Source organism: Lithobates pipiens, unplaced genomic scaffold, assembly GCF_037356315.1.
Source record: "Lithobates pipiens isolate NorthernLeopardFrog02 unplaced genomic scaffold, aLitPip1_a1.2 Scaffold_28, whole genome shotgun sequence".
NCBI classification, from domain to species: Eukaryota; Metazoa; Chordata; class Amphibia; order Anura; family Ranidae; genus Lithobates; species Lithobates pipiens.
The window spans coordinates 186,243,441-186,264,826 of record NW_027507789.1 but is presented as its reverse complement, the minus strand read 5'-3'; the positions used below and the strand labels follow the sequence as shown (position 1 = coordinate 186,264,826).

General features: G+C 47.6%; 1 long non-coding RNA gene across 1 annotated transcript in view; it reads right to left on the bottom strand.

Annotated features, from left to right (window-relative positions):
- Positions 1 to 2,503: 2,503 nt before the first annotated feature.
- The window catches only part of LOC143934931 (uncharacterized), a 164,329-nt gene continuing 145,446 nt past the window's right edge, over positions 2,504 to 21,386 (bottom strand). Inside the window, exon 3 of the long non-coding RNA XR_013263436.1 lies at positions 2,504 to 2,747. This is a non-coding gene — a long non-coding RNA (uncharacterized LOC143934931). The remainder of the gene's footprint in view (positions 2,748 to 21,386) is intronic.

Here is a 21,386-nt window from a genome sequence, read left to right as displayed (position 1 = left end):
TTCCTTAAAAATCCCAATAAATTTGAGGTGTTATCTAATTATATGGGGGAGAACGGCTGCATATCGTTACACAATTCGGGTCTCTCACCTCTCCCCGCTGACGGTCTGGGCACCATCCTCATGGCCGACACCGGTGCCATCTTGGCCGCGTCCGGAGTAGATGCCGGTGGCTGCATCGGTACCGGGTACCGCTCCATTCGGGCTGTGAAGGTTCTGGGGTGAATGTACTGCCTCTCCACAATGTCGGGCAGTGTTGAGGAGGCGTAATAGGAGGCAAGGCTGCTATATTAGATCCCTGGAGAGCCACGGCCTGGGAGCCTCAGAAAGATGCGGCTTCACTCGTCCATGCCGAGACCACGCCCCCCACGTTGGCTTTTTTACATATATCTAGTGCAGACGGCTTTTTTACATATATCTAGGTCGGACGGGAAACACATTAACCTTTCAATTTATCGTTCATTCGGCAGAACATTGTCCTTTGTTTTTCGGCTTAAAAATGTCCAAGCGATTATCGATTTTGTGCCCATTAACTGGTCGAAAAAACAAATGAACGGTCTAATGACCGAATTTCGGCCAAATTTTCGTATACTGTATGGCCATCATTACTGAATAAAATGCCCTCAAGACCTGACGTCCTCAGAATTTAAATTGCTGTTGTACATGACTACAGCCTCCAAGCAGACCATTGCTAAAGCTTGGAAAAAGCCCACTTTACGTATCATTGAAACTAAACACCCAATTCATGATACACAGCAAAATTGAAGCTGCCCTGCTGACCGTGTACCGAAGCACCTTCTGGCAACCTTGGGTTGACCATAATTTGCCATCCAAATTTTGACCATTCGCTATTGAAACCCTAGCTACTTTCTGTGGCGTTGTTAGGTTCACCTTTTGGCTGATTGGGCAGGCGATGCATACTACCCCATGAGAGATTCCATTCCAATATTGTCCTCCTTCCCTTTTGCTCCTTTTTACAGCTTTCTTTTCTTCCTCACTTCTCTCCCCTTGTTGTAATTCATACTAAGGCTTGTTACCAATTTCTCCAAGTGGGCAGTTTTGGAGCTTTTTAGGCGTATTACTTTCCTCGCATACTAGGTCTCCTTTGTTATAATGAGCTCCATGCATTCATCTTGTTTTGTTCCATCAATGATTGTTTATATAATAAAATTTGTAAAATGTGTCTTCTTATGGCAATGGAGTGCATAGCTCCCACCTATCCCTGATTGGAAGGGACTGTCCCTGATTTGGAACAAAGTCCCTCTGTCCCTCTTACCCCCTTGTTTGCCCCTCATTTTGGTCTGATCTGTATAGTTTTATATAAAATACACTAACTTTCACAAAAGTGTTTCTCAGTGATAAAGTTCTTAATTGCTGCATTTGTACATTTCAAAAGCCAGTATAAAAAAATAGCAATGAAAAAAAAAAAAAAAAAAAAAAAACACTTGTGGGTTTAACTAATCATTTTTTTTGTACAATTCTCCTTTAAGGGGGTGTGATTTAGGGGGGGGGGGGTGGATCTATGCCTACATACTTTTCATGATAGGTTTCCCTCATTCCTATTTTTAAAAAGTTGGGAGGTATGGGAGTGTATTGTATTATAATTATGTACAGGCTTCCATTTATGCCAGTACACCAACGTCACCTTTTATAAAACTTAAGCAAGAAAAAAAAAAATAGGATTACATTATTTATTTTTTATTTTACATTTCTCACTCATTACTCAAAAAGCATATTATTATCTATCATTACTGTAAAATACTGATTACAGAAAAAGTCACAACCTCCATGCTTCCTGTACATTCACTCTTTCCACAGCTTCCTTACAGCACCACCTTGTGGTAAAATATGTGTGCTGCTCAAAATCAAAGCCAACCTGGAAGTATACCCAGAATTTTACTAATGTAAACCGTCATAATAGAAATTTAGCAGCTGCCATCGGTGACCTTTTCAGAACTGTCTGAGAAAATGATTCTTAACAAGTATGAAGATCAGAAGTGTGTTAAAAAAAATCAGAAGGCATTATTGACACTCTTGTATTGCATAGTTGCCATCATTGTCAAAAAATGTATAGGGGCACTTTTTTGTCTGTAGGCGCAGTCTTATTATAATTAGAAGCGGGGCATTCATTTTTAGGTGTGGTGTAGTGGGGAAAGGAAAATGTGGCGTGCTTCCCGGGACGCGGAAGAAAAATGGGTGTGATTTAAACGAAATAATGGATGTGTCTGAGATAAATGGGAGATGGAGGGAGAAAGAACAAAAGAGATAGGGAGGGAAGGAGAAGGAAGGAAAGAAAGAGGGATGGAGAGACAGCAGGCCCAGATCCTAAACCACAATAGCAATATGTGTATTTCATAAAGTTTAACAAAATCAGCAGATACTCCAAACACCTGGTGTAGGTGCTTCAATCCTCCCGGCACCATGGTTGGTATGGTGTCAGGATGATTGAAGCCCATTATTTCTATTATTACATTGTAATAAAAATAATAAAATCATTCAACTCACCATAATGCTGAATCAGTGGAAGCCCTGAGCGTGTCACTTGCCACCAGATGCCATAAGGTGACCCCAGCAGAGTCCCTCCTTACATCAGGCATTCCCAGCACAGTCCCTCCTTACATCTGATGTCCCCAGCAGAGCCCCTCTTTACATCTGGTGTCCCCTCTTGTTGAACATGGGGCGGAGGGTTTGCGGCAGCTCCATTTCCTGTCTTTCCTCGTGTGTTCATTGGAGAGGGGAGGGGCCCCGATCTGTGCAGCCAGAATAATAATAATAATTCAGAAATCATTATGGCACGATGACAAAAATAGGATTTTTGTACTCACTGTAAAATCCTTTTTTTTCTCTGATGTTGATTGACGGGTGCAGCACCTTAACCCCCCTAGCGGTAATCCCGAGTCTGGCTCGGGGTAGGAATATACTGACAGGAGCGGTAACCCCGAGCCAGACTGGATGGCTTCGCTCGATGCAGGGGAGGACACAGGGAGCGTTACTCACCTTGTCCCCTGGATCCAGCGATGTCCTCCGCGCTGTGCGATCGAGCCGTCCTGCGCTCGATTCACAGTGCCGAATGCCGCCGAGCTCCGTTCCCTGCGACGTTACGGCGCACGGGAGCGGAGAACGGCGGCAAATTCAAAAAAGTAAAAACACACTAAACACACACAGCACTGTAATCTAACAGATTACAGTGCTGTATTAAAAAATACACACCCTCTTTGTCCCTAGTGGTCTGTGCAATGCCCTGCATACACTTTTATATTATAAATACTGTTTTTTACTGCCTGGAATTTGGAGATTGTCCATAGCAACCAAAAACTGTCATTTTTTCAGTGTTTTAGGATTTTATTACATTATTGAATAATTTTTATTATTCTTTATTATATTATAAACTTTATCATACCCGGGATGTCTGCTAGACTCTGGTTTGAACAGATTTAAGAGCGTTATTCCTAAGAATTACAGGACTACAAAATAAAAGCCAGATTTCCGTGCAAAATAATTGTACCGCTTTCAGCACCTAATTCCAGACTGAATCATACCGCCAGGGAGGTTAATCTTGACCTTAGGTTTACATCGCCACCTTTAGGAGAGGACTAAACAGAACACATAAAAAACACAGTACCGACCAGGGGGAGGTCCTACTGGCTATAACCTATATACAGGAATTGTATTTTGTGTCATTTGGTTAATGCAGCTAAAGCATGCATTCTGCTTAGGTGGAAACAGTTACAACCTCTTACAGTGAGTTTGTGGCTTAGGAAAGTAGAGGAAGTAAACAGGATGAAGGATCTAGTCTGGACAACTAGGGAAAAAAGGGAAATTTATTTAAAAAACGTGGTCACCATGGAACGGTTTTATTTCTTCAGAGGAAGGTAAAAAAACGAATTGATACAAATTAATGAGGAGGAGGGGTGGTGAGGAGGAGGGGTGGAGGGAAGGAGGGAAAGTAAATAAGGGAAGAAGGGAAATTAAATGGGGGGGCTTTTTTTTCCGGGAGGGGTGCAAGGAAAGGAGGGGGAAAATGGACTATAAATAGAAAAAGCAGTCGGAATACTGAGAGGTAGTTGGAGTATTATGGCCGGGTCTGGTGGAAGCGTCCTCCACCTAACGTGGCAAGGAGTAACAACATGGAGGGCAGAAATGAGAGAGGAAAATGACTATTTCAATTTCGTCTTAGCCTCTATTGTGGCTTCCTTATGTTTATTCGTGTTCATTCTTTTAGTCATCTTTATTGAATAGTATATCAGAAATAGACAGCAGCAGATGGAATGGAATGTAACAAGTTATTATTATGTTTGTTTTTTTGTTTTTTATTTCTTGTCTGGCTGTATGTGCAGAAATAGAATGTAATATACAGAAAGATTGTTTATTTTTCTTTTTATATCAGGAGAAAAATGAAGGAATAAAAAAACAACAACACAGTACTGCCTAAGAGGCGGTCCTACTGGCTATAACCCCTCACTCTGCTCCCGGCAGCTCAGTTCATCAAAAAGCAGTACAAACATAAATTGGAGGGGTGGGTGCTGTGTTCCGTCAATGAACATCAGAGAAAAGGATTTTACGGTGAGTACAAAAATCCTATTTTCTCTTTCGTTCATTGATGGACACAGCACCTTAATCTTGACCTTAGGGCCGTCCCCAAGCAGTGTCAAAAATGAGGGGTGGCAGCAGAAAGAAAATAAACTCCACCCATAACAAAAAGAACTCCTCCTCAGAGGAGTCACAACCTCAAATGGCTGCCTGCAAAACCTTGTGGCCGAAACACGCATCTGAAGATGCGCCCACATTGACCTTGTAAAATTTGGTGAAAGTGTGAAGAGACAACAAAGTCGCCGTCTTACACACCTGGGAAATGGACATTTGATGTCGAAAAGCCCAGGAGGCACCATTTGTCCTGGTAGAATGTGCCGGTGGATCTCTGTCTAATCCACCGAGAAATGGTGGCCAACGAGACCGCCAGGCCCTTCTTCTGATCAGCCACCGATACAAAACAGAGTCCGACCTCCGGAAAGGAGCTGTAGCAGACAGATATACCCGCAGAGCCTGGAAGAATGTAAAGCGACTGCCTTGGGATGCGATGGCCGAGGACATAAAGACGGGAGCACAATGTCCTCATTTAGATGAAAGGCCAAAACAACCTTTGGAAGAAAAGAAGGCTGTGGACGCAGCACCGCCTTATCCTTATGGAGGATCAAGTAGGGAGACTTGCATGACAAGGCAGCCAACTCAGAAACCTGCCTTGCAGATGTAATAGCCACTAGAAAGACTACTTTCTGAGAGAGCGTCAATAAAGGCATCACCCTAATGTTTTCAAACGGTGGTTTCCAAAGCACTAAGAGCACCAGATTCAAATCCCACAGAGGCAGTGATGGTCATACCGGAGGGGTCACATGCTGAACCCCCTGAACAAATGTACAAACCAATGAGTATGTCACCAATGGTCGCTGAAAAAAAACAGCCAAAGCGGATATCTGCCCCTTAATGGTGCTTAATGCAAGTTTCTGATTCACTCCTCGCTGCAAAAACAGTAGGATCCTGGAAACTGAATATGTACCCGGCCGCCACCCCATCTCCTCACACATGAAGATGTAGGCCCTCCATGTGATAAATCTTCCGGGAAGAAGACTTCCGTGCCCTCAGCAAAGTGAAAATGACCAAAGCTGACAGTCCTCGGCCCCTCGGCACCTGGCTTTCAACAGCCATGCCATTAAAACTAGCAACGGTAAATCAGGATGAAGTATCAGATCTTGGGACAGCAGGTCCTCCCCTCTCAGCAGCCGCCAAGGAACATCGGCCACCATTCATACTACTATCTGTGCGTACCCAGGACGTCGAGGCCAATCTGGGGCAATCAGAATCACTGGAAACCCCTCGGCCTCCATTCTGCGTAGAAAACGAGGAGTCTGAGCAGGCATAAATCAGCCGATAATGCCCCCATAGGGCCACCAACGCATCTGACGCATCCGCCCAGGGATCTTTTGAACTGGCCACAAACCTCTGTACCTTCCGATTGAGCCGAGAGGCTAGGAGATCCACATCTGGCATGCCCCACCTTAGGCAAATGAGCTGATGCAGTGACCATTCCCCCTGGTCCAGCAACTGAAGACTGAGGTAGTCCGCCTGCCAGTTTTCTACACCCGGAATGTATACGCCGGATAATGCCGGCACGCGCTGCTCTGCCCACTGTAGGATGTGAGACACCTCCAGCGCTCCAGTTTAGCTCCTTGTCCCTCCTTGATTGACATACGCCACCGTCGTGGCATTGTCCGACTGGATCCTGACCGGATGCCTCTGCGACCATGTGGAGGCACCGCCTGATCGCCCGAAGCTCCAGCACATTGATCGGCAGGAGGGATTATTCCTGCGTCCAGTGACCCTGGGCTGACTGGATGCCCCAGCTTCCCGGACCGAAGGGCCGGAGACCTCAGCCACCAGAGAAGCAAAGCCCTGACTAGCTGGCTCACCCGAATTTGACAATCCAGGGATGCCAGAGATTTGTCCCATTTGGACAGATCTCTTTCTGTAAGACTCAAGTGGGGAATTGAGCATACGGTACCGCCTCGAAAGTGGCTACCATGAGGCCCAGAACTCGCATGCAAAAAAACAGCGATGACCTCCTGCGGGACATCAATAACTGCACTGCGGATTGAAGAGTCTGCAGCTTGTTCGAAGGTAGAAAGACTCTCAACTCTGAGGAGTCCAGAAAGAATCAACCCCAAGTACTCCAGGCTTTGAGCTGGCACCAACACCGACTTCTGGAGGTTCAACTCCCAACCAAACTCCTGGAGAGTCTGTATGGTGATCACCACATCCTCCCTTAATTCTGAGGCAGAAGCTGCTCTCAGGAGGAGGTCATCCAGGTAACCCACGATTGCGATCCCTCGTTGTCTCTGCAAAGCCAGAATTGGGGCCAGCACCTTGGTGAAGACCCTTGGTGCTTGGCCAAAGGGAAGAGCTACAAATTGGTAGTGCTCAAGTGCTCATCCTCGACCGCAAATCGCAGAAACCTCTGGTGTCTGATGCATATGGGAACATGCAAGTATGTGTCCTTGATGTTCAAATACGCCAAGAAATCCCCTTGATGGAGTGCAGCGACCACGAAACGAACCGATTCCATCCTGAACCCTCACACCTTCACAAAGCAATTGAGGGCCTTGAGATCAAGGACCGGACAGACCCCTTCCTTCTTCGGAACTACAAACAGATTGGAGTAGAATCCCTGAAACCTGACGTCACTATCACCCCCCGTAGTAGTAAATCCTGTACTGCCCCAAACAGGGCCTCCCGACGAGCCAGAAGAGAATGAAGGTTGGAGGGAAAAAATCTGTCTGGCGGACAAGAAAGAAACGCTATCTTGTAGCCTGACAAAACTAGTTTGCAGACCCACTGATCGGAAAGGAGAGGGGAGGGGTCCACAGGACTGCAAACTCCCAAAGGCAACCCCCCACCCAAGAGTCGGGCGGATGGCGAACCTTTATGCGGCAGCGGATTTGCTCGCAGGTTTGTTCGGCTTGTGAAACCAGGGGTGCTTTTGTCCCTCAGCAGGCACCTTGGACTGGGAAGGCTTACCTGCCGACTTGGGCAGATGAAAAAAACGCTTCTGAGCAAAAAAAGAAGGCCCCTGCCTACGGCGTGGCTCCTTACCCTTTCTGGACTGTGGGAGCAAAGTACTCTTTCCCCCAGTAACATTCTTAATAATGTCATCCAGCGAGGCGCCAAATAGCCTCTCATCTTGGAAGGCCAAATCCGCCAGCGCTCTCTTAGATACTTGGTCCGCAGACCAGCATTTAAGCCAAATCAAGCGATGCAGCACCACTGCTGATACTGAGGCTCTAGAAAGTAAAGGGGCCATTTTCAGGGCCGCATCACAGACTGGGGAAACCTGTTCCTCACCCAATTTGCGATGCAACAACTTAGCCCTTTCAGTAATCGTTTGTAACACCAGAGCCATGGCTAACACCAGCCGCAATGCTGACCCCACCACTGTAAACATGGACCGAGCAACCACCTCGGTCCTGCCGTCGGCAGGGTCCTTCAAAGAGGGGGACTTTTCCACCGGAATCCTGGTCACCTTATTTAACCTGGATACCTGGGGGTCAACAACCGGAGATGTCCATTTTTTTCAGGAAACTCTCCTCAAAGTGGTAACGCACCACCATTCGTCTTGGGACTGAAAAGGCCTGCTGCGGGCTTTCCTACTTCTTGTAAATAAACGTATAAAAATAAAAAGTAAAATAAAGAAACACCTTAGCAGATGCTGGATGGCTTGTGGGACCCAAAAGGGGCCGACACCTCTGCGTATCCTCCATCTTAAGGTATCCCGCATCACTGTCATAAGTTCTCCTACTATCGCTTTTTCCTGCACTGACATGGACGCGAAGTCTTCCTACTCACTGTCCAAATTGTCCTGGCCCGCATCCTCAAACGTCAGAACAGGGACCGCCTGCCACAGTGAGACCCGAGTCTGAATCAGAGCGTCCATAGGCACCGCTTGCTATAACAGGGGTGCCAGCCTCTGACGCCATGCTGACCCACTCTCACCTGTCACCCTTAGGGATCTAAGGCAAGCAATGTCCACCCTCCTAGCTTCCGCAGATTGAGGGGCCCCCCACAGGACTCACCACCCTGACCCAGGTGCTGTGCCGTCCGCTCTCCCCTCTGCCTGCCACGAGGAAACCTGTGTCCATTTTCACGCTGTACCAGTTTAAACCAGCCACCCAGCACTAGGGTATAACAGACCTGAGGCTACCAGAAAATGGCCACTGGCCTCCTCTCTGAAAACGCCGGGAAAATGGCCGCTGGACACCCAAAAAGGCACCAAAAACAGGAAAAAAAAAAAAAACAAGTGGACCACCAACTGCCCAGTGCAGCCCCATGCCAGGACCCAGAGGGCCCCCGGCCAGGTACATGCTCCGCTCCCCCTATGCCCAGCCACACAAGCCCCTTAGAATGGGGAGGAGGGAAATAGGCAGGGAGAGAAGAGAGGGAGAGAAAAAGACCCCTTAGTCGACCTCCCAGGGAATGCCAAGCTGCTCCATCCTGCCTAAACAGGTGGAACCATAATTACCCCTCCTGCAGGGACTGCTAGACGCACTCCACAGACAGACCCATCACCCGAGCAGTACGGGGTGACTGTCGGCCACGGCACACCATGACTCGGACAGCAGTAGCCTGATCATATGTGTGTCCTGGAGCATATAGCTCTACGGCCGCCCCTGGACCAGAACGGGGCCTGTCACGGCCGACCCAGCGCGTATCTAAGGTCTGCACGCGCTCGATGGCCAGGCTGGGGAGACTACCAGGCTCTATATTGTCCAGCCTGTCACCCAGCCCGGCTATTGTATATCACAGGAACCAAACACAGCAAAAAAGAAAAAATTTCAAGGACCAATGGTACCCAAAGGGAGCCAGGTCATTCTTCTAGACTAGGCAGAAGAAAACTGAGCTGCTGGGAGAAAAGTGAGGGGTTATAGCCAGTAGGGCTGCCCCCTGGGCGGTACTGTTTTTTATGTGTTCTGCCTAGTCCTCTCCTAAGGTGGCGATATAACCCTAAGGTCAAGATTAAGGTGCTGTGTCTGTCAATGAACGAAAGAGAAATTTTATATTATATATATATATATATATTTATATATATATATATATATATTTTTTTTTCGCATATACATACATACATACATACACACACCTATACATACACTGTACATATAACTCGCTGAAATAAAATGGGTTTAGAAACTCAGCGTTTGTATTGGTATTATAATACTGTTATACAAAACATGATGATACTCCATTTGAAAGCAGGCTAAGTAAATTTACTATTATAGTGGTTCTAAAAAAAAAAATAAAAAAAAAAAAAGTTTTTTTATCTTAATGCATTCTGGCTAAAACCTTCCATGTCACGGAAAGCATCCCTCACCTCCTTATACTTACCTAAGCCCATTCTCAATCCAGCGATGGGCATGAGAGCAGCAGCTCTCTCCCTCTCCACACAGCAGATTGAAAGCAGCTGGAGCCATTGGCCTCAGGTGGCAAGGGCCCAGATGCATCTTCTACTTTCTTTTCACTTGAGCCCACAGTCAAATCCTCGGATACTTCAGTACAGTCTGTGGTACTGAATAGGATTGGACAGGCCCTCCAAGACTTCCATTAGTGAAGTCATCAGGCTCTAGGTTGTGGGAAGCCAGAGACTTGAGTATGAGGGGTGGCAGCAACCAGTTAGTTGGAGCCTCATGCACCAGGGAAAAATTCATGGCACGAATAGAGTGGTCAATGGCTTCAGTGAACCCGTAATCCTCAGGGCTGGTGGTGACCACCAATAAATGCTTTTGCAGTAGTTAATGTAGGAGTCTCGGTTGAAGTAAGGAAAAGTTTTAAATGGTAATGTCCAGCTGCTTCAAAAAGGGACTTGTATTGGGTCTCATTCCAAGAAGCCAGAGCTGCTTGTAAGAAAGCACATATTTCCAAACCTGTTTGGGCCTCAAAGATAAAGTGACAAGGTACGGTGTATAGGTCAGCCAAAGTGTTGTGCCTCGTCAGCGAGATTGGTATTGATTCTAGGTTGAGCTGTACCAACACTCTTTTGTGGTGAACCTTAGATTGGGTATGGCCCACCACACTGGCGTCACGGGGTGCTTGTGCAGTTGTACCAAAACGGTGGCTCCCTCTAGCTTCCTGTGGGCCCCCACTGGGAGGGGCCAGACCACCTCTTGCAGGGGTGGCAAGATTAAATTTTGTTTTGAGGGTGTGCGAACCCCCTTACATAGACAGACATACTGCCTGAAAGCCGCAGCCACAGGCCCATGTTCATATTTAGCTAGCAGGGCACTGGAAGGTTAACTGGTCCACGGGTCATGACTACTCCGACCCGCTCTACCACGTGGTTCTCAATTTTAATAATCACCTAGGTGATTCCTTCGACCTCGATAGGTAGGTTATTGGCCGCTCAGAGGCACAGCCATCAGGGGTCCAGCAATTCCTGGGCTCCAAATCTTTGCACATAGAAAACATATTCAATGCCATTGACCTCTGACCCAGTATGAAGTAAACATGGGACCTCTTGCCTGTTAACTAATATGGAAACCACTGAGCTCAGAGGCAGCTCTCCAACAAGGTATAAAACACACACAATTGAGCAACCAAACAGCAAATTGGATCTGGGAGGGAACAAATATATATACATCTCAAAATTTTATTTCCACTGCTCATGAGTGTGGTTGAATGGGAGCCAATTCTCCTCCCAGCGATTGGCCAAAAAACTGTGGGGAAGGAAGAGGAGTGCTGGACGGATCACACAGAGGGGATCTCCTTCTGTAACACAGCTTGGCTCAAACTCCGGGCAGCTGTCGAAAACAAAGACCCATCTCTTGGACTGGCTCCTATTATAGACAGCACACTGGATCCTAGGTCGGGAAATTTAAGTAGTGTGACGTCTATCATAGGAGCTGGTCCAGGAGGTGGGACTTTAAAAGAGGCTGGCATTTCAGAACCGAGTTGTGCTACAGAAGGAGATCCCCTCTCTGTGGGGTCCAGCTGACTCTCCTCTTCCTCTACTCCTCCTTCCCCAGTTTCCTGGCCGATTGCTGGGAGGAGAATTGGCTCATGAGGCTGCATTAATGGGCATTGATGAGGCTCAATTGATGGGCACTGGTGAGGCTGTGCTGATGGGCACATATGAGGCTGCGCTGATTGGCACTTATAGGCGGCATTGGTGGGCACTAATGAGGCTGCACTGATGGTCACTGATGAGGCTGTGCTGATGGGCACTGATGAGGCTGCACTGATGGGCATAATGAGGCTGCACTGATAAAGTTGTTAATTTATTTTTGTAACTTAAAGAGGAAGTAAACCCTGATGGGTTTACTTCCTCTTTTTTTCCCTGCAAAGGTAAAGCATAATGGACTACTATGCATCGCATAGTAGCTCATTATGTGTCACTTACCTGACACAGGAGCCAGCGAAGTCGCCGCTGTCCCCTGTAGTCCGCCGCATCCATGTTGCTGGTGGCGTCTCGCAGCTCTGACGAATCACAGCGGCGCAGCCGCGATGACGTCACTCCCGCGCATGCGCACGGGAGTCGCGTCTCGCAGCTCCGCCGCTGCCATATGGCGAAGCCGCGATGACGTCACTCCCGCGCATGCGCACGGGAGTCGACAAATTAGGCAAATCCATTCTTGGATTTGCCGCATTTAGTGCGCCTGCGCGCCGCTGTCTACGGCGCATGCGCCGTAGACAGCGGTGCCCATTTTCGGGCAAATATCTCCTAAACCATATAGGTTTAGGAGATATTGCTTGGACCTACAGGTAAGCCTTAATCTAGGCTTACCTATAGGTCCAAGTTGTTTGGAAGGGTTTACTTCCTCTTTAATTCTGCATAAAACATTTAACAGTGTAATTTCATGAGAAAATTTACAAGGGTGTGTTTAGGGGCAGGGTAGGGGTTGGGTGGGCCAACTGGTGGCAAGTAACTCTTAAGGCCTGGCTAGTAGCTCAGTTCAATATTGATTTAGCTCACCCTTTGTAGATACAGTGCCTTGAAAATGTATTGATAAACTTTGAAATTTTCCACATTTTGTCATGTAACAACCAAAGTAAATGTATTTTATTGGGATTTTACGTGATAGACCAACACAAAGTGCCACTAGTTGTGAAGTGGAAGGAAAATGCTAAAGAGTTTTCAACATTTTTTACAAATAAATATGTGAAAAGTGTGGCAAGCAGGGACAGGGAAGCTGGCAGAGTTGATGGGAAGATGAATGGAGCCAAATACAGGGCAATATTAGAAGAAAACCTGTTATGCCGCGTACACACGAGAGGACTTATGTCCGACAGACCTCCAAAGGAGTTCCGCCGGAGTTCCGACGGAGTTCTGGCGGAGTTCTGGCGGACTTTTCGACCGAACGGACTTGGACACACACCATCACACCAAACTCCGACGGAGTCGAACGTGATGACGTACGACTGGATTCGAATAAGGAAGTTCATAGCCAGTAGCCAATAGCTGCCCTAGCGTCGGTTTTAGTCCGTCGGAGTAGCATACACACGAGCGGATTTTTCGAAGGGGATCGGGTCCGGCGGAGTTCCGTCGGGAAAATTTGAAGCATGCTTCATTTCTAAAGTCCGTCAGACTTTGGCGAATCAAAAGTCCGTTGCAGCCCACACACGATCGAATAGTCTGACGGACTCAGTCCGTCGGAGTTTGGATGTTGAAAAGTCCGCTCGTGTGTACGCGGCATTAGAGTCTGCAAAAGACTTAAGACCGGGGCGGAGGTTTTTACCCGAGTCTTGTTGCAGCACCTGTTTTTCTGGGTTACTGACCATAGACTTTCCTAATTTATGGCATTGTTTGTTTCTTCCTCCCCCCCTTCGGTGACTATGACATGGGTGGATAGGCTTATCCATGTCCCCACCACGTGCCATCTGGCTGCAGCATTGCACATTATGGGTGCAGACTGACAGTTTCCTCTTCAGCCGCACCACTCCTCCTGGCATCCCTAAACTAAATTATCAGGTATCGTTATGTCCTTCACTTTTTTTATTTCACTTTTTTCTCACCCCTTGTCATGTTCTTCCCAACACGTTTTTTAACTCACTAACTGCTTGTAATTTAATGGAATATCCTCTTATGTTTTCACCTATTTATCCCCATCTCACTGCATGTTCCACCTTGCTCCACCATATCTTTCACTATCTATCACCTTTCACTGGTCCACTATTTTGTGGCTCTGAAGGTTTTTACTACATCTGCCTTTTGTTCCAATTTACCTTTCTAGATCAGGTCCATCATGTTTTGTAACTCCCCAGAGTCGCCGAGGGAGACCCCCACTTTGGTGGTGATGCCCTGCGATCGGGTCCTGTTGGGACAAGGGTAAGCAGTCCTGCTCTCTTTTTCCCCCCCTTATGCATTAATTATTTGCTTAAATGCTACGTTACATTTTTGTTATCGTTTATGCCCTAGGGCATTTATACTGTCCCTTGATTATTTGTTAATTAATCCACAGATACTCTCCTGATGAAGCGGCTATTGTCCGCGAAACTAGTCGAGTTGTAATCGGCGATGAATGGTCCCACTGTGATCCCCCCAATTTAGGGTTAACGGTTTCGGTGACATATATGAATATTGTCAGGTTTTTATTTGTAATTGATCATTATTTCTGTATTAATAAAAAAAAAATTATCTTATAATTGTCTACTTGCTACACATTCATATTTTATTGTTTTACTGTACCGTGATAGTCCAAATTGCCCACATGTCCTTTATGGTGACCTGGCTGGGGACCAGGTTCCCATCCCTCTATTTCAGGTCAGTGATAAAGTTATGGAGAAGTTTAAAGCAGGGTTAGGTTATAAAAAAATATCCCAAGCTTTGAACATCACAAGGAGCATGTTCAATCCATCATCCAAAAATGGAAAGAGTATGGCACAACTGCAAACCTACTAAGACATGGCCGTCCACCTAAACTGACAGGCCGGGCAAGGAGAGCATTCATCAGAGAAGCAGCCAAGAGGCCCATGGTAACTCTGGAGGAGCTGCAGAGATCCACAGCTCAGGTGGTAGAATCTGTCCACAGGATAACGATTAGTCGTGGACTCCACAAATCTGGCCTTTATGGAAGAGTGGCAAGAAGAAAGTCATTGTTGAAAGAAAGTCATAAGAAGTCCAGTTTGGAGTTTGCAAGAAGCCATGTGGGGGACACAGCAAACATGTGGAGGAAGGTGCTCTGGTCAGATGAGACCAAAATTAAACTTTTGGTCTAAAAGTAAAACTCTATGGGGTTGATTTACTAAAGGCAAACCCACTCTGCTCTGCACTTGGAAGTGCAGTCGCTGTAGATCTGAGGGGAAGACCTGAAATGAGGGGAAGCTCTGCTGATTTTATCATCCAATCATGTACAAGCCAAAATGCTGTCTTATTTTCCTTGCATGTTCCCCTCGGATCTACAGCGACTGCACTTCCAAGTTCACTTGCAGTGTACTTGTAGAGTAAAGTGGATTTTCCTTTAGTACTTTAGTAAATACCCCCTTCCCTGTGTGGCGGAAAACTAACACTGCACATCAGACAATGAGGGAGGATATGAGACCATAGCGGACTCACGGATGCTTACATCGGGACAAGAAAGCTCAAGAATATAATAAATTAAAAAATGGTAAACTTTATTAGAAAATTCACACAAACATCTTAAACAATAAAGAGAGACTCCACAGGTGAATCGCCCATCAAAACCTGTGGGGTCCTTTCTATGACAATACCAAATATACACAGGTTAAATAAATGGATGTAGAAAAATGTGTAAAAAAGATCAAAACAGAAAAACAAAAAACAAGACATGTGGTATAAAAACAATGCTAAACACGGCTATTAAAGATGTGGGGTCATCCCAACCTATGTTCCCTCCCGTCATCCCTATAGACCCACACTGCACATCACCCTGAACACACCATCCCCCACCGTGAAACATGGTGGTGGCAGCATTATGTTGTGGGAATGCTTTACTTCAGCAGGGAAAGGGAAGCTGGTCAGAGTTGATGGGAATATGGATGGAGCCAAATACAGGGCAATCTTAGAAGAAAACCTGTTAGATTCTGCAAAAGACTTGAGACCGGGGTGAAGGTTCACCTTCCAGCAGGACAACGACCCTAAACTTACAGCCAGAGCTACAATGGAATGGTTTAGATCAAAGACTATTCATGTGTTAGAATAGCCCAGTCAAAGTCCAGACCTAAATCCAGTTGAGAATCTGTGGTAAGACTTGAACATTGCTGTTCGCAGACACTCTCCATCCAATCTGACAGAGCTTGAGCTATTTTGCAAAGAAGAATGGGCAAAAATGTTATTCTTTAGATGTGCAAAGCTGGTAGACACCCAAAAATACCTGCAGCTGTAATTGCAGTGAAAGGTGGTTCTACAAAGTATTGACTCAGGGGGGCTGAATACAAATGCACGCCATACTTTTCACATATTTATTTGTAAAAAAAATTGAAAACCATTTATCAGGAGCCATTGGCTCCCGATGTTCTCAATCAAATCCAGTGACACGGGAGTTGGGGGGGCTGAGTCCTGCTATCTGTGTCAATGGCGCCCGCACAAGTGCCGCAATGGAATGCAGCTCTCCGTGGGGGCACTTGAGAAGGGGAGAAGCCAAGAGCACCACAGGGGAAACCCAGAAAAAGAAGATCGGGGCACAACCCTTGCACAGAGGAGGCAAGTATAACAGGTTTGTTATATATATAATAAAAAAAAAAAAAAAAAAAGCTTTACAACCACTTTAATCTCTCCCTCCTGATTAAACTTGTGCATCCACCAAATTGAAATATGACCCACCACTTCCTGTCAAGGCCACACCCTTTCTTTTTTAAGCCTTGCCCTGTCATCTTCATGGGAGGAATGCTGTGGGAAGAGGACAGACACCGGGGGAGTGAAGGGGGTTAAATCTGCTTAGACCTGGACAATCAGTGGAATTCTTTTGGAGCTCCAGAAGCATCCAATGCAGACAAGAGAGTCATTCAATGAATGCTTGGTTTTAAAATGGTAAGAATTAAATCTTTATACAAATTATGAACAAAGAATATTGCACAACTTAAAGAGAAAGGAGGGAGGGAGGAAAGGAGGGAGGGAGGGAGGAAAGTAGGGAAGGAGGGAAGAAAGGAGGGAGGAAAGGAGGGAGGGAGGAAAGGAGGGAGGAAAGGGAGGGAGGGAGGGAGGAAAGGGAGGGAGGGAGGGAGGAAAGGGAGGGAGGGAGGGAGGAAAGGGAGGGAGGGAGGGAGGAAAGGGAGGGAGGGAGGAAAGGGAGGGAGGAGAGGGAGGGAGGGAGGAGAGGGAGGGAGGGAGGAGAGGGAGGGAGGAAAGGGAGGGAGGGAGGAAAGGGAGGGAGGGAGGAAAGGGAGGGAGGGAGGAAAGGGAGGGAGGGAGGAAAGGGAGGGAGGGAGGGAGGAAAGGGAGGGAGGGAGGGAGGAAAGGAGGGAGGGAGGGAGCAGGACGATGACAGAGGGACGCTAGGGGAGCTGGACGACGACAGAGGGACGCCAGGGGGGGCTGGACGATGATGAAAGGGGGATGCCAGGGGAGGAGGACAACAGAGGGACGCCGGGAGAGGGGGACAGCGGAGGGACTCCGGGGGAGGGGGACAGTGGAGGGACGCCGGGGGAGGGGGGCAATGGAGAGACATTGGGGGAGGAGGACAGAGGGACTTCACGGGATGCGGACAGAGAGGGACTTGTGGTGGTCAATAAGGCCTAGAGGATAGCAGGTTAGGCACTTGCTAATGGCTCAGTCCCTAGGAAGAGTAATGGATAATGGCCAATAGGCCCTCTTACCAGACACAGCTAAACCGCAACAGTGATCCCTGAAAGTTCGCTCACTCTGGGTTGCCCGGGGTGACTCTAGTCAGTAGTGTAGTATGTCTGTACTAGTCAGTGGGGCTCTGTCTTTCTCCCCCTTTGGTGGTGCAGTTAAGGCATGGCTCCCTCTCTGGTGGTGCAGTTAAAAGGCGGGGCTCCCTCTCTGGTGGAGCGGGTACAAGGTGGCTCACTCTCTGGTGGTACGGATACAACTTAGCTCCCTCTCTGGTGGTGTGGGTACAACGTGGCTCCCTCTCTGATGGTGCAGGTACAACGTGGCTTCCTCTCTGGTGGTGCAGGTACAACGTGGCTCCCTCTCTGCAGGTACAACGTGGCCTCCTCTCTGGCCTCTGGTGCATGCATTCTGGGGGACTTTAGCCTGCCGTCTGTTGATTCACAGGGGCCTCAGAAACACTGCCAATCTTCCGGGGCTAAGTTTCCCATTATGCCCCACCCACTCAGTGTGTTCTGATTGGCCCTCTGCTGTGGCCAGTGGGGAGGGAATCAAAGTGAGTAGGAAGCTGGGCAGCGGTTTAGAGTCAATTAGAGTCACCCTCCCTCTTCTCCTGTTCAGCTGACAGGAGAAAGCAGGGGGGCAAGCGGGGGGATATACACAATGTGTAGCTCTCCTCTCCATTGGCTAATCACCGCTTTACTGATGGGGGGGGCACTACAACTGCTTCCTGGTGTGAGCCGGGTGCCGTCCGCCCCTGCACACCCATAGCGATGCCACTGGATTCAGATATACTCCTTTGATGGGGAGCCAGGAGGAGGATGCAGATGCTTTCTTTGTGTGGGGACGGCTTTTTTGCTCCCCCCCCCCCCCTGCAAAGTGCCTCCCTGGGCTTGGGCCTTGTCGGCCTAAGCCAAAATACAGCACTACTGATAAGCTGCACTGATGAGGCAGCACTGATGGGAACTGTTCAACTACACTGGTGGGCACAGATGGGACCACAGTTATGGGCACTGAAAAGCTGCACTTATAATGCAGCACTAATGAGGCTACACATATGGGCACTGATGAGGCTGCACTAATAAGCAGTGGACACCATCTACTGTCAAAGATCTGTAGAAGGGGTTTCCAAAATACCTGCAAAGTTTGCAGTAATTTTTTATATGTCTTTTTTTCAGTGTGATGTGTAATATATGTGACATTACATATCACAGATTACTGTGGTAATAGTGAAGTTTATTGAAATTTCCATAGAATAAAAGAAGTAGAAAAAAAATAAAAACACATAATGCAAGACGTGTATAAAAGTGTAGCACTAACCCCCGAAGGAGCTGCTGGTTAGATTTGGGCTTACCGTTACCTTCTTTCCTCCTCGTTGTACGTTTAGGGGTTCCCGTGGTAGATGGCCTAATAACTTGAAAGACCGACAACAGATCCAATTGAATGGATTTTATTTGCAAAACGTAGACAATGAACAGTCTCTTAAATTGGGATCAGAGGGTTGGAAAGCAAGTACAGGTACCCGAAGTCGGGAGAAGAGGCCGGCTGCGGGGAAGAAAGCCGGACTCCTCCGCTAGCAAAAGAGCTACAAGAAGATAGCGGAGGAGTCCGGCGAGAAGACCCCCGAAGACCCCCGGAGCTGTGCAATAAAGTATTTTATCTCGTGTGTTGTGTTTTTTTTGTACTTATATTTTACAGGTGAATGGGTAGGGGTACATTGTACCCCATACTCATTCACATAGGGTGGGGGGCCGGTATCCGGGGGCCCCCTTATTAAAGGGGGCTCCCGGATTCCGATAAGCCCCCCGCCCGCAGACCCCGACAACCAACGGCCAGGGTTGTCGGGAAAAGGCCCTTGTCCTCATCAACATGGCACCCCCCCATGTTGAGGGCACGCGGCCTGATACGGCTCAGGAGGGGGGGGGGGCGCTCGCTCGCCCCCCTTTCCTGGCCGGCCGGGTAGCGTGCTCGGACAAGGGTCTGTTGTGGACTTGGGGGGAACCCCCACGCCGATTTTTTTCGGCGTTGGGGTTCCCCTTTAAGTCCATACCAGGCGGTGGGGCCAGCGACGTCTCCTTCGCGGGCCCCGCCTACATCGATACCCGCTCGAAATGAGCGGACTTCTCTCCGGGCGGGAAAAGTCCGCTCATTTCAAAAGTACGGCGGACTGGCACACACACGGGCGGATTGTCCGCCGAAATGCGAGTCCGACGGACAGTATTACGGAAATTCCGAAATACTTAGTCCGCCAGACTGCACGCTGAAAAAGTCCGCTGAAGCCCACACACGAGCGGACTGTCCGCTGAAATGTGTTTCGGCGGACTAAGTAGGCCAGACAGTCCGCCCGTGTGTACGCGGCTTTAGTGTCAAAGTCAAATTGTTGAAGAACTTGCTTAACTTTGACTGCATCCAGAGAATAGCCATTCGCAACTCGATGATCACTCAAGTTGGATAGTCCCTCTCTCACAAGGCCTAGCAGCCAACAAGGTGTTTACTCAGGAACAAGTCTCTGCCGCAGACGTTGTTGTAGAACACGTGGAAAAACTAAGCTTGAAAGCAGTTGTAGGATAACTGGATCTTTCAGCCAGCTTGGCGATATCCACAAGACTGGATTATCTCGTTTACTTCAGCCCTTCCAGGCTCTTACTAAGAAACCAACCCGTATGTGGTCTTCTTCTGAAGAGTCCTCCCCTGGAATGCTTGAAGTCACTGGGTCTCTCCCGAACTGGAGACAGCACCCAACCACCTCAGAATCCTTCTTTTAGCTTCCTTACCTCAGGCTAGCCAGCCCCGAGACATCAAAAATCGGGTGGATCCACACCCCAGGCCATAGCCTTCCTGGGGGCTGGTCAGGAGGACCAGGACCATGAAGTCAATACATCATTCTGGACCAGAACCCCAAACCACGTGATGTCTGCATCTTAAATACCCTCTCTGGTCGGGCTCCGAGAGAGAGTAACTTAAGCACCTAACCAGACCATAGTTCCATGCCTGCCAGAAGAGACAGTGCCCCCTGTGGCCAGGCTGAACATCTCACGGTCCAGTCAGACTGATGCTGAAGTCTAATTTAGACAATTGTACCCAAACCAAACTGCAGTTTAGGCAAAACTTTAACTTTAGAAAACCGCATAGCACATGCTCTTCAGGAGCCGCCGCTACATAAGATAACAATATTTACTGTAAGCACATAGGCTCTACATGTTTTGCAAAAACTCAATTCTTCAGGAGCTTGATAAGCATTCTAAGGAGAGAAAGAGGCAGATAATTGTAACAATTGTGTAATCTTCATTAGATATGTAAAAAAGGTCTCAACAAGTGCATAAAAGATTGCAGGGCAACATCAAAAGACGGCCAAACTGCAGGCATGCAAAGTGCGCAGTAAGCAATATGTGGGGATGTGCCAGATAAAACATAGTACTTAGATAACTATATAGAGCAAAAGGAAAAGAAAATAGAATTCCCAAAATGTAGCACAAGAAGTGCAAGTATAAGATAACCAAACACCACAAGAACCTGCTAGTGTGCAAATGAAGCACAATCATGCAATCTAGGCATTCCTGTGTAAAAATCAGAAGCAATTAGGGTCCCTGGATGTTAACTCATAATATGCTGAGCAATAAGAAGGGAAGCATCTATAGACCTATAACCCATGATCAAACAGCGAGTCTGATCTGCAAAAAGACCAAATACACCCGAATCACCCAAACAAATCCAGGGTATGTAAGGTAAATCCCTTAGGATATTTTGACCTGGGACACAGGGAAGGCAACACCGTGTCCTTAGTCAAAAGGAAACCAGAGGAGGGAACCACGGACAAGGGCGAAGAACCACCTCATCCGGGACAGAGTAAGCAGCGGAACCTCCCGAATATTTTCAAAGGGGAGCTTCCGTAGAACCAAACGCACAAAGAGCAGATCCCTCTGCGCTAGAAGAGACCGCACTGGTGGAGGCAAATGGCGAACCCCTTGATTAAGAGTATGCACCAGGGATTGTGAGACCAGGGGACACTGAAGAAAACTGCCAAGGCCAACACAAGGCCCTTGATGGTACACAAATTCAAGTTCTGCTCAACCCCCCTGAAGGAAGGTTGAAGTCCGAGCCA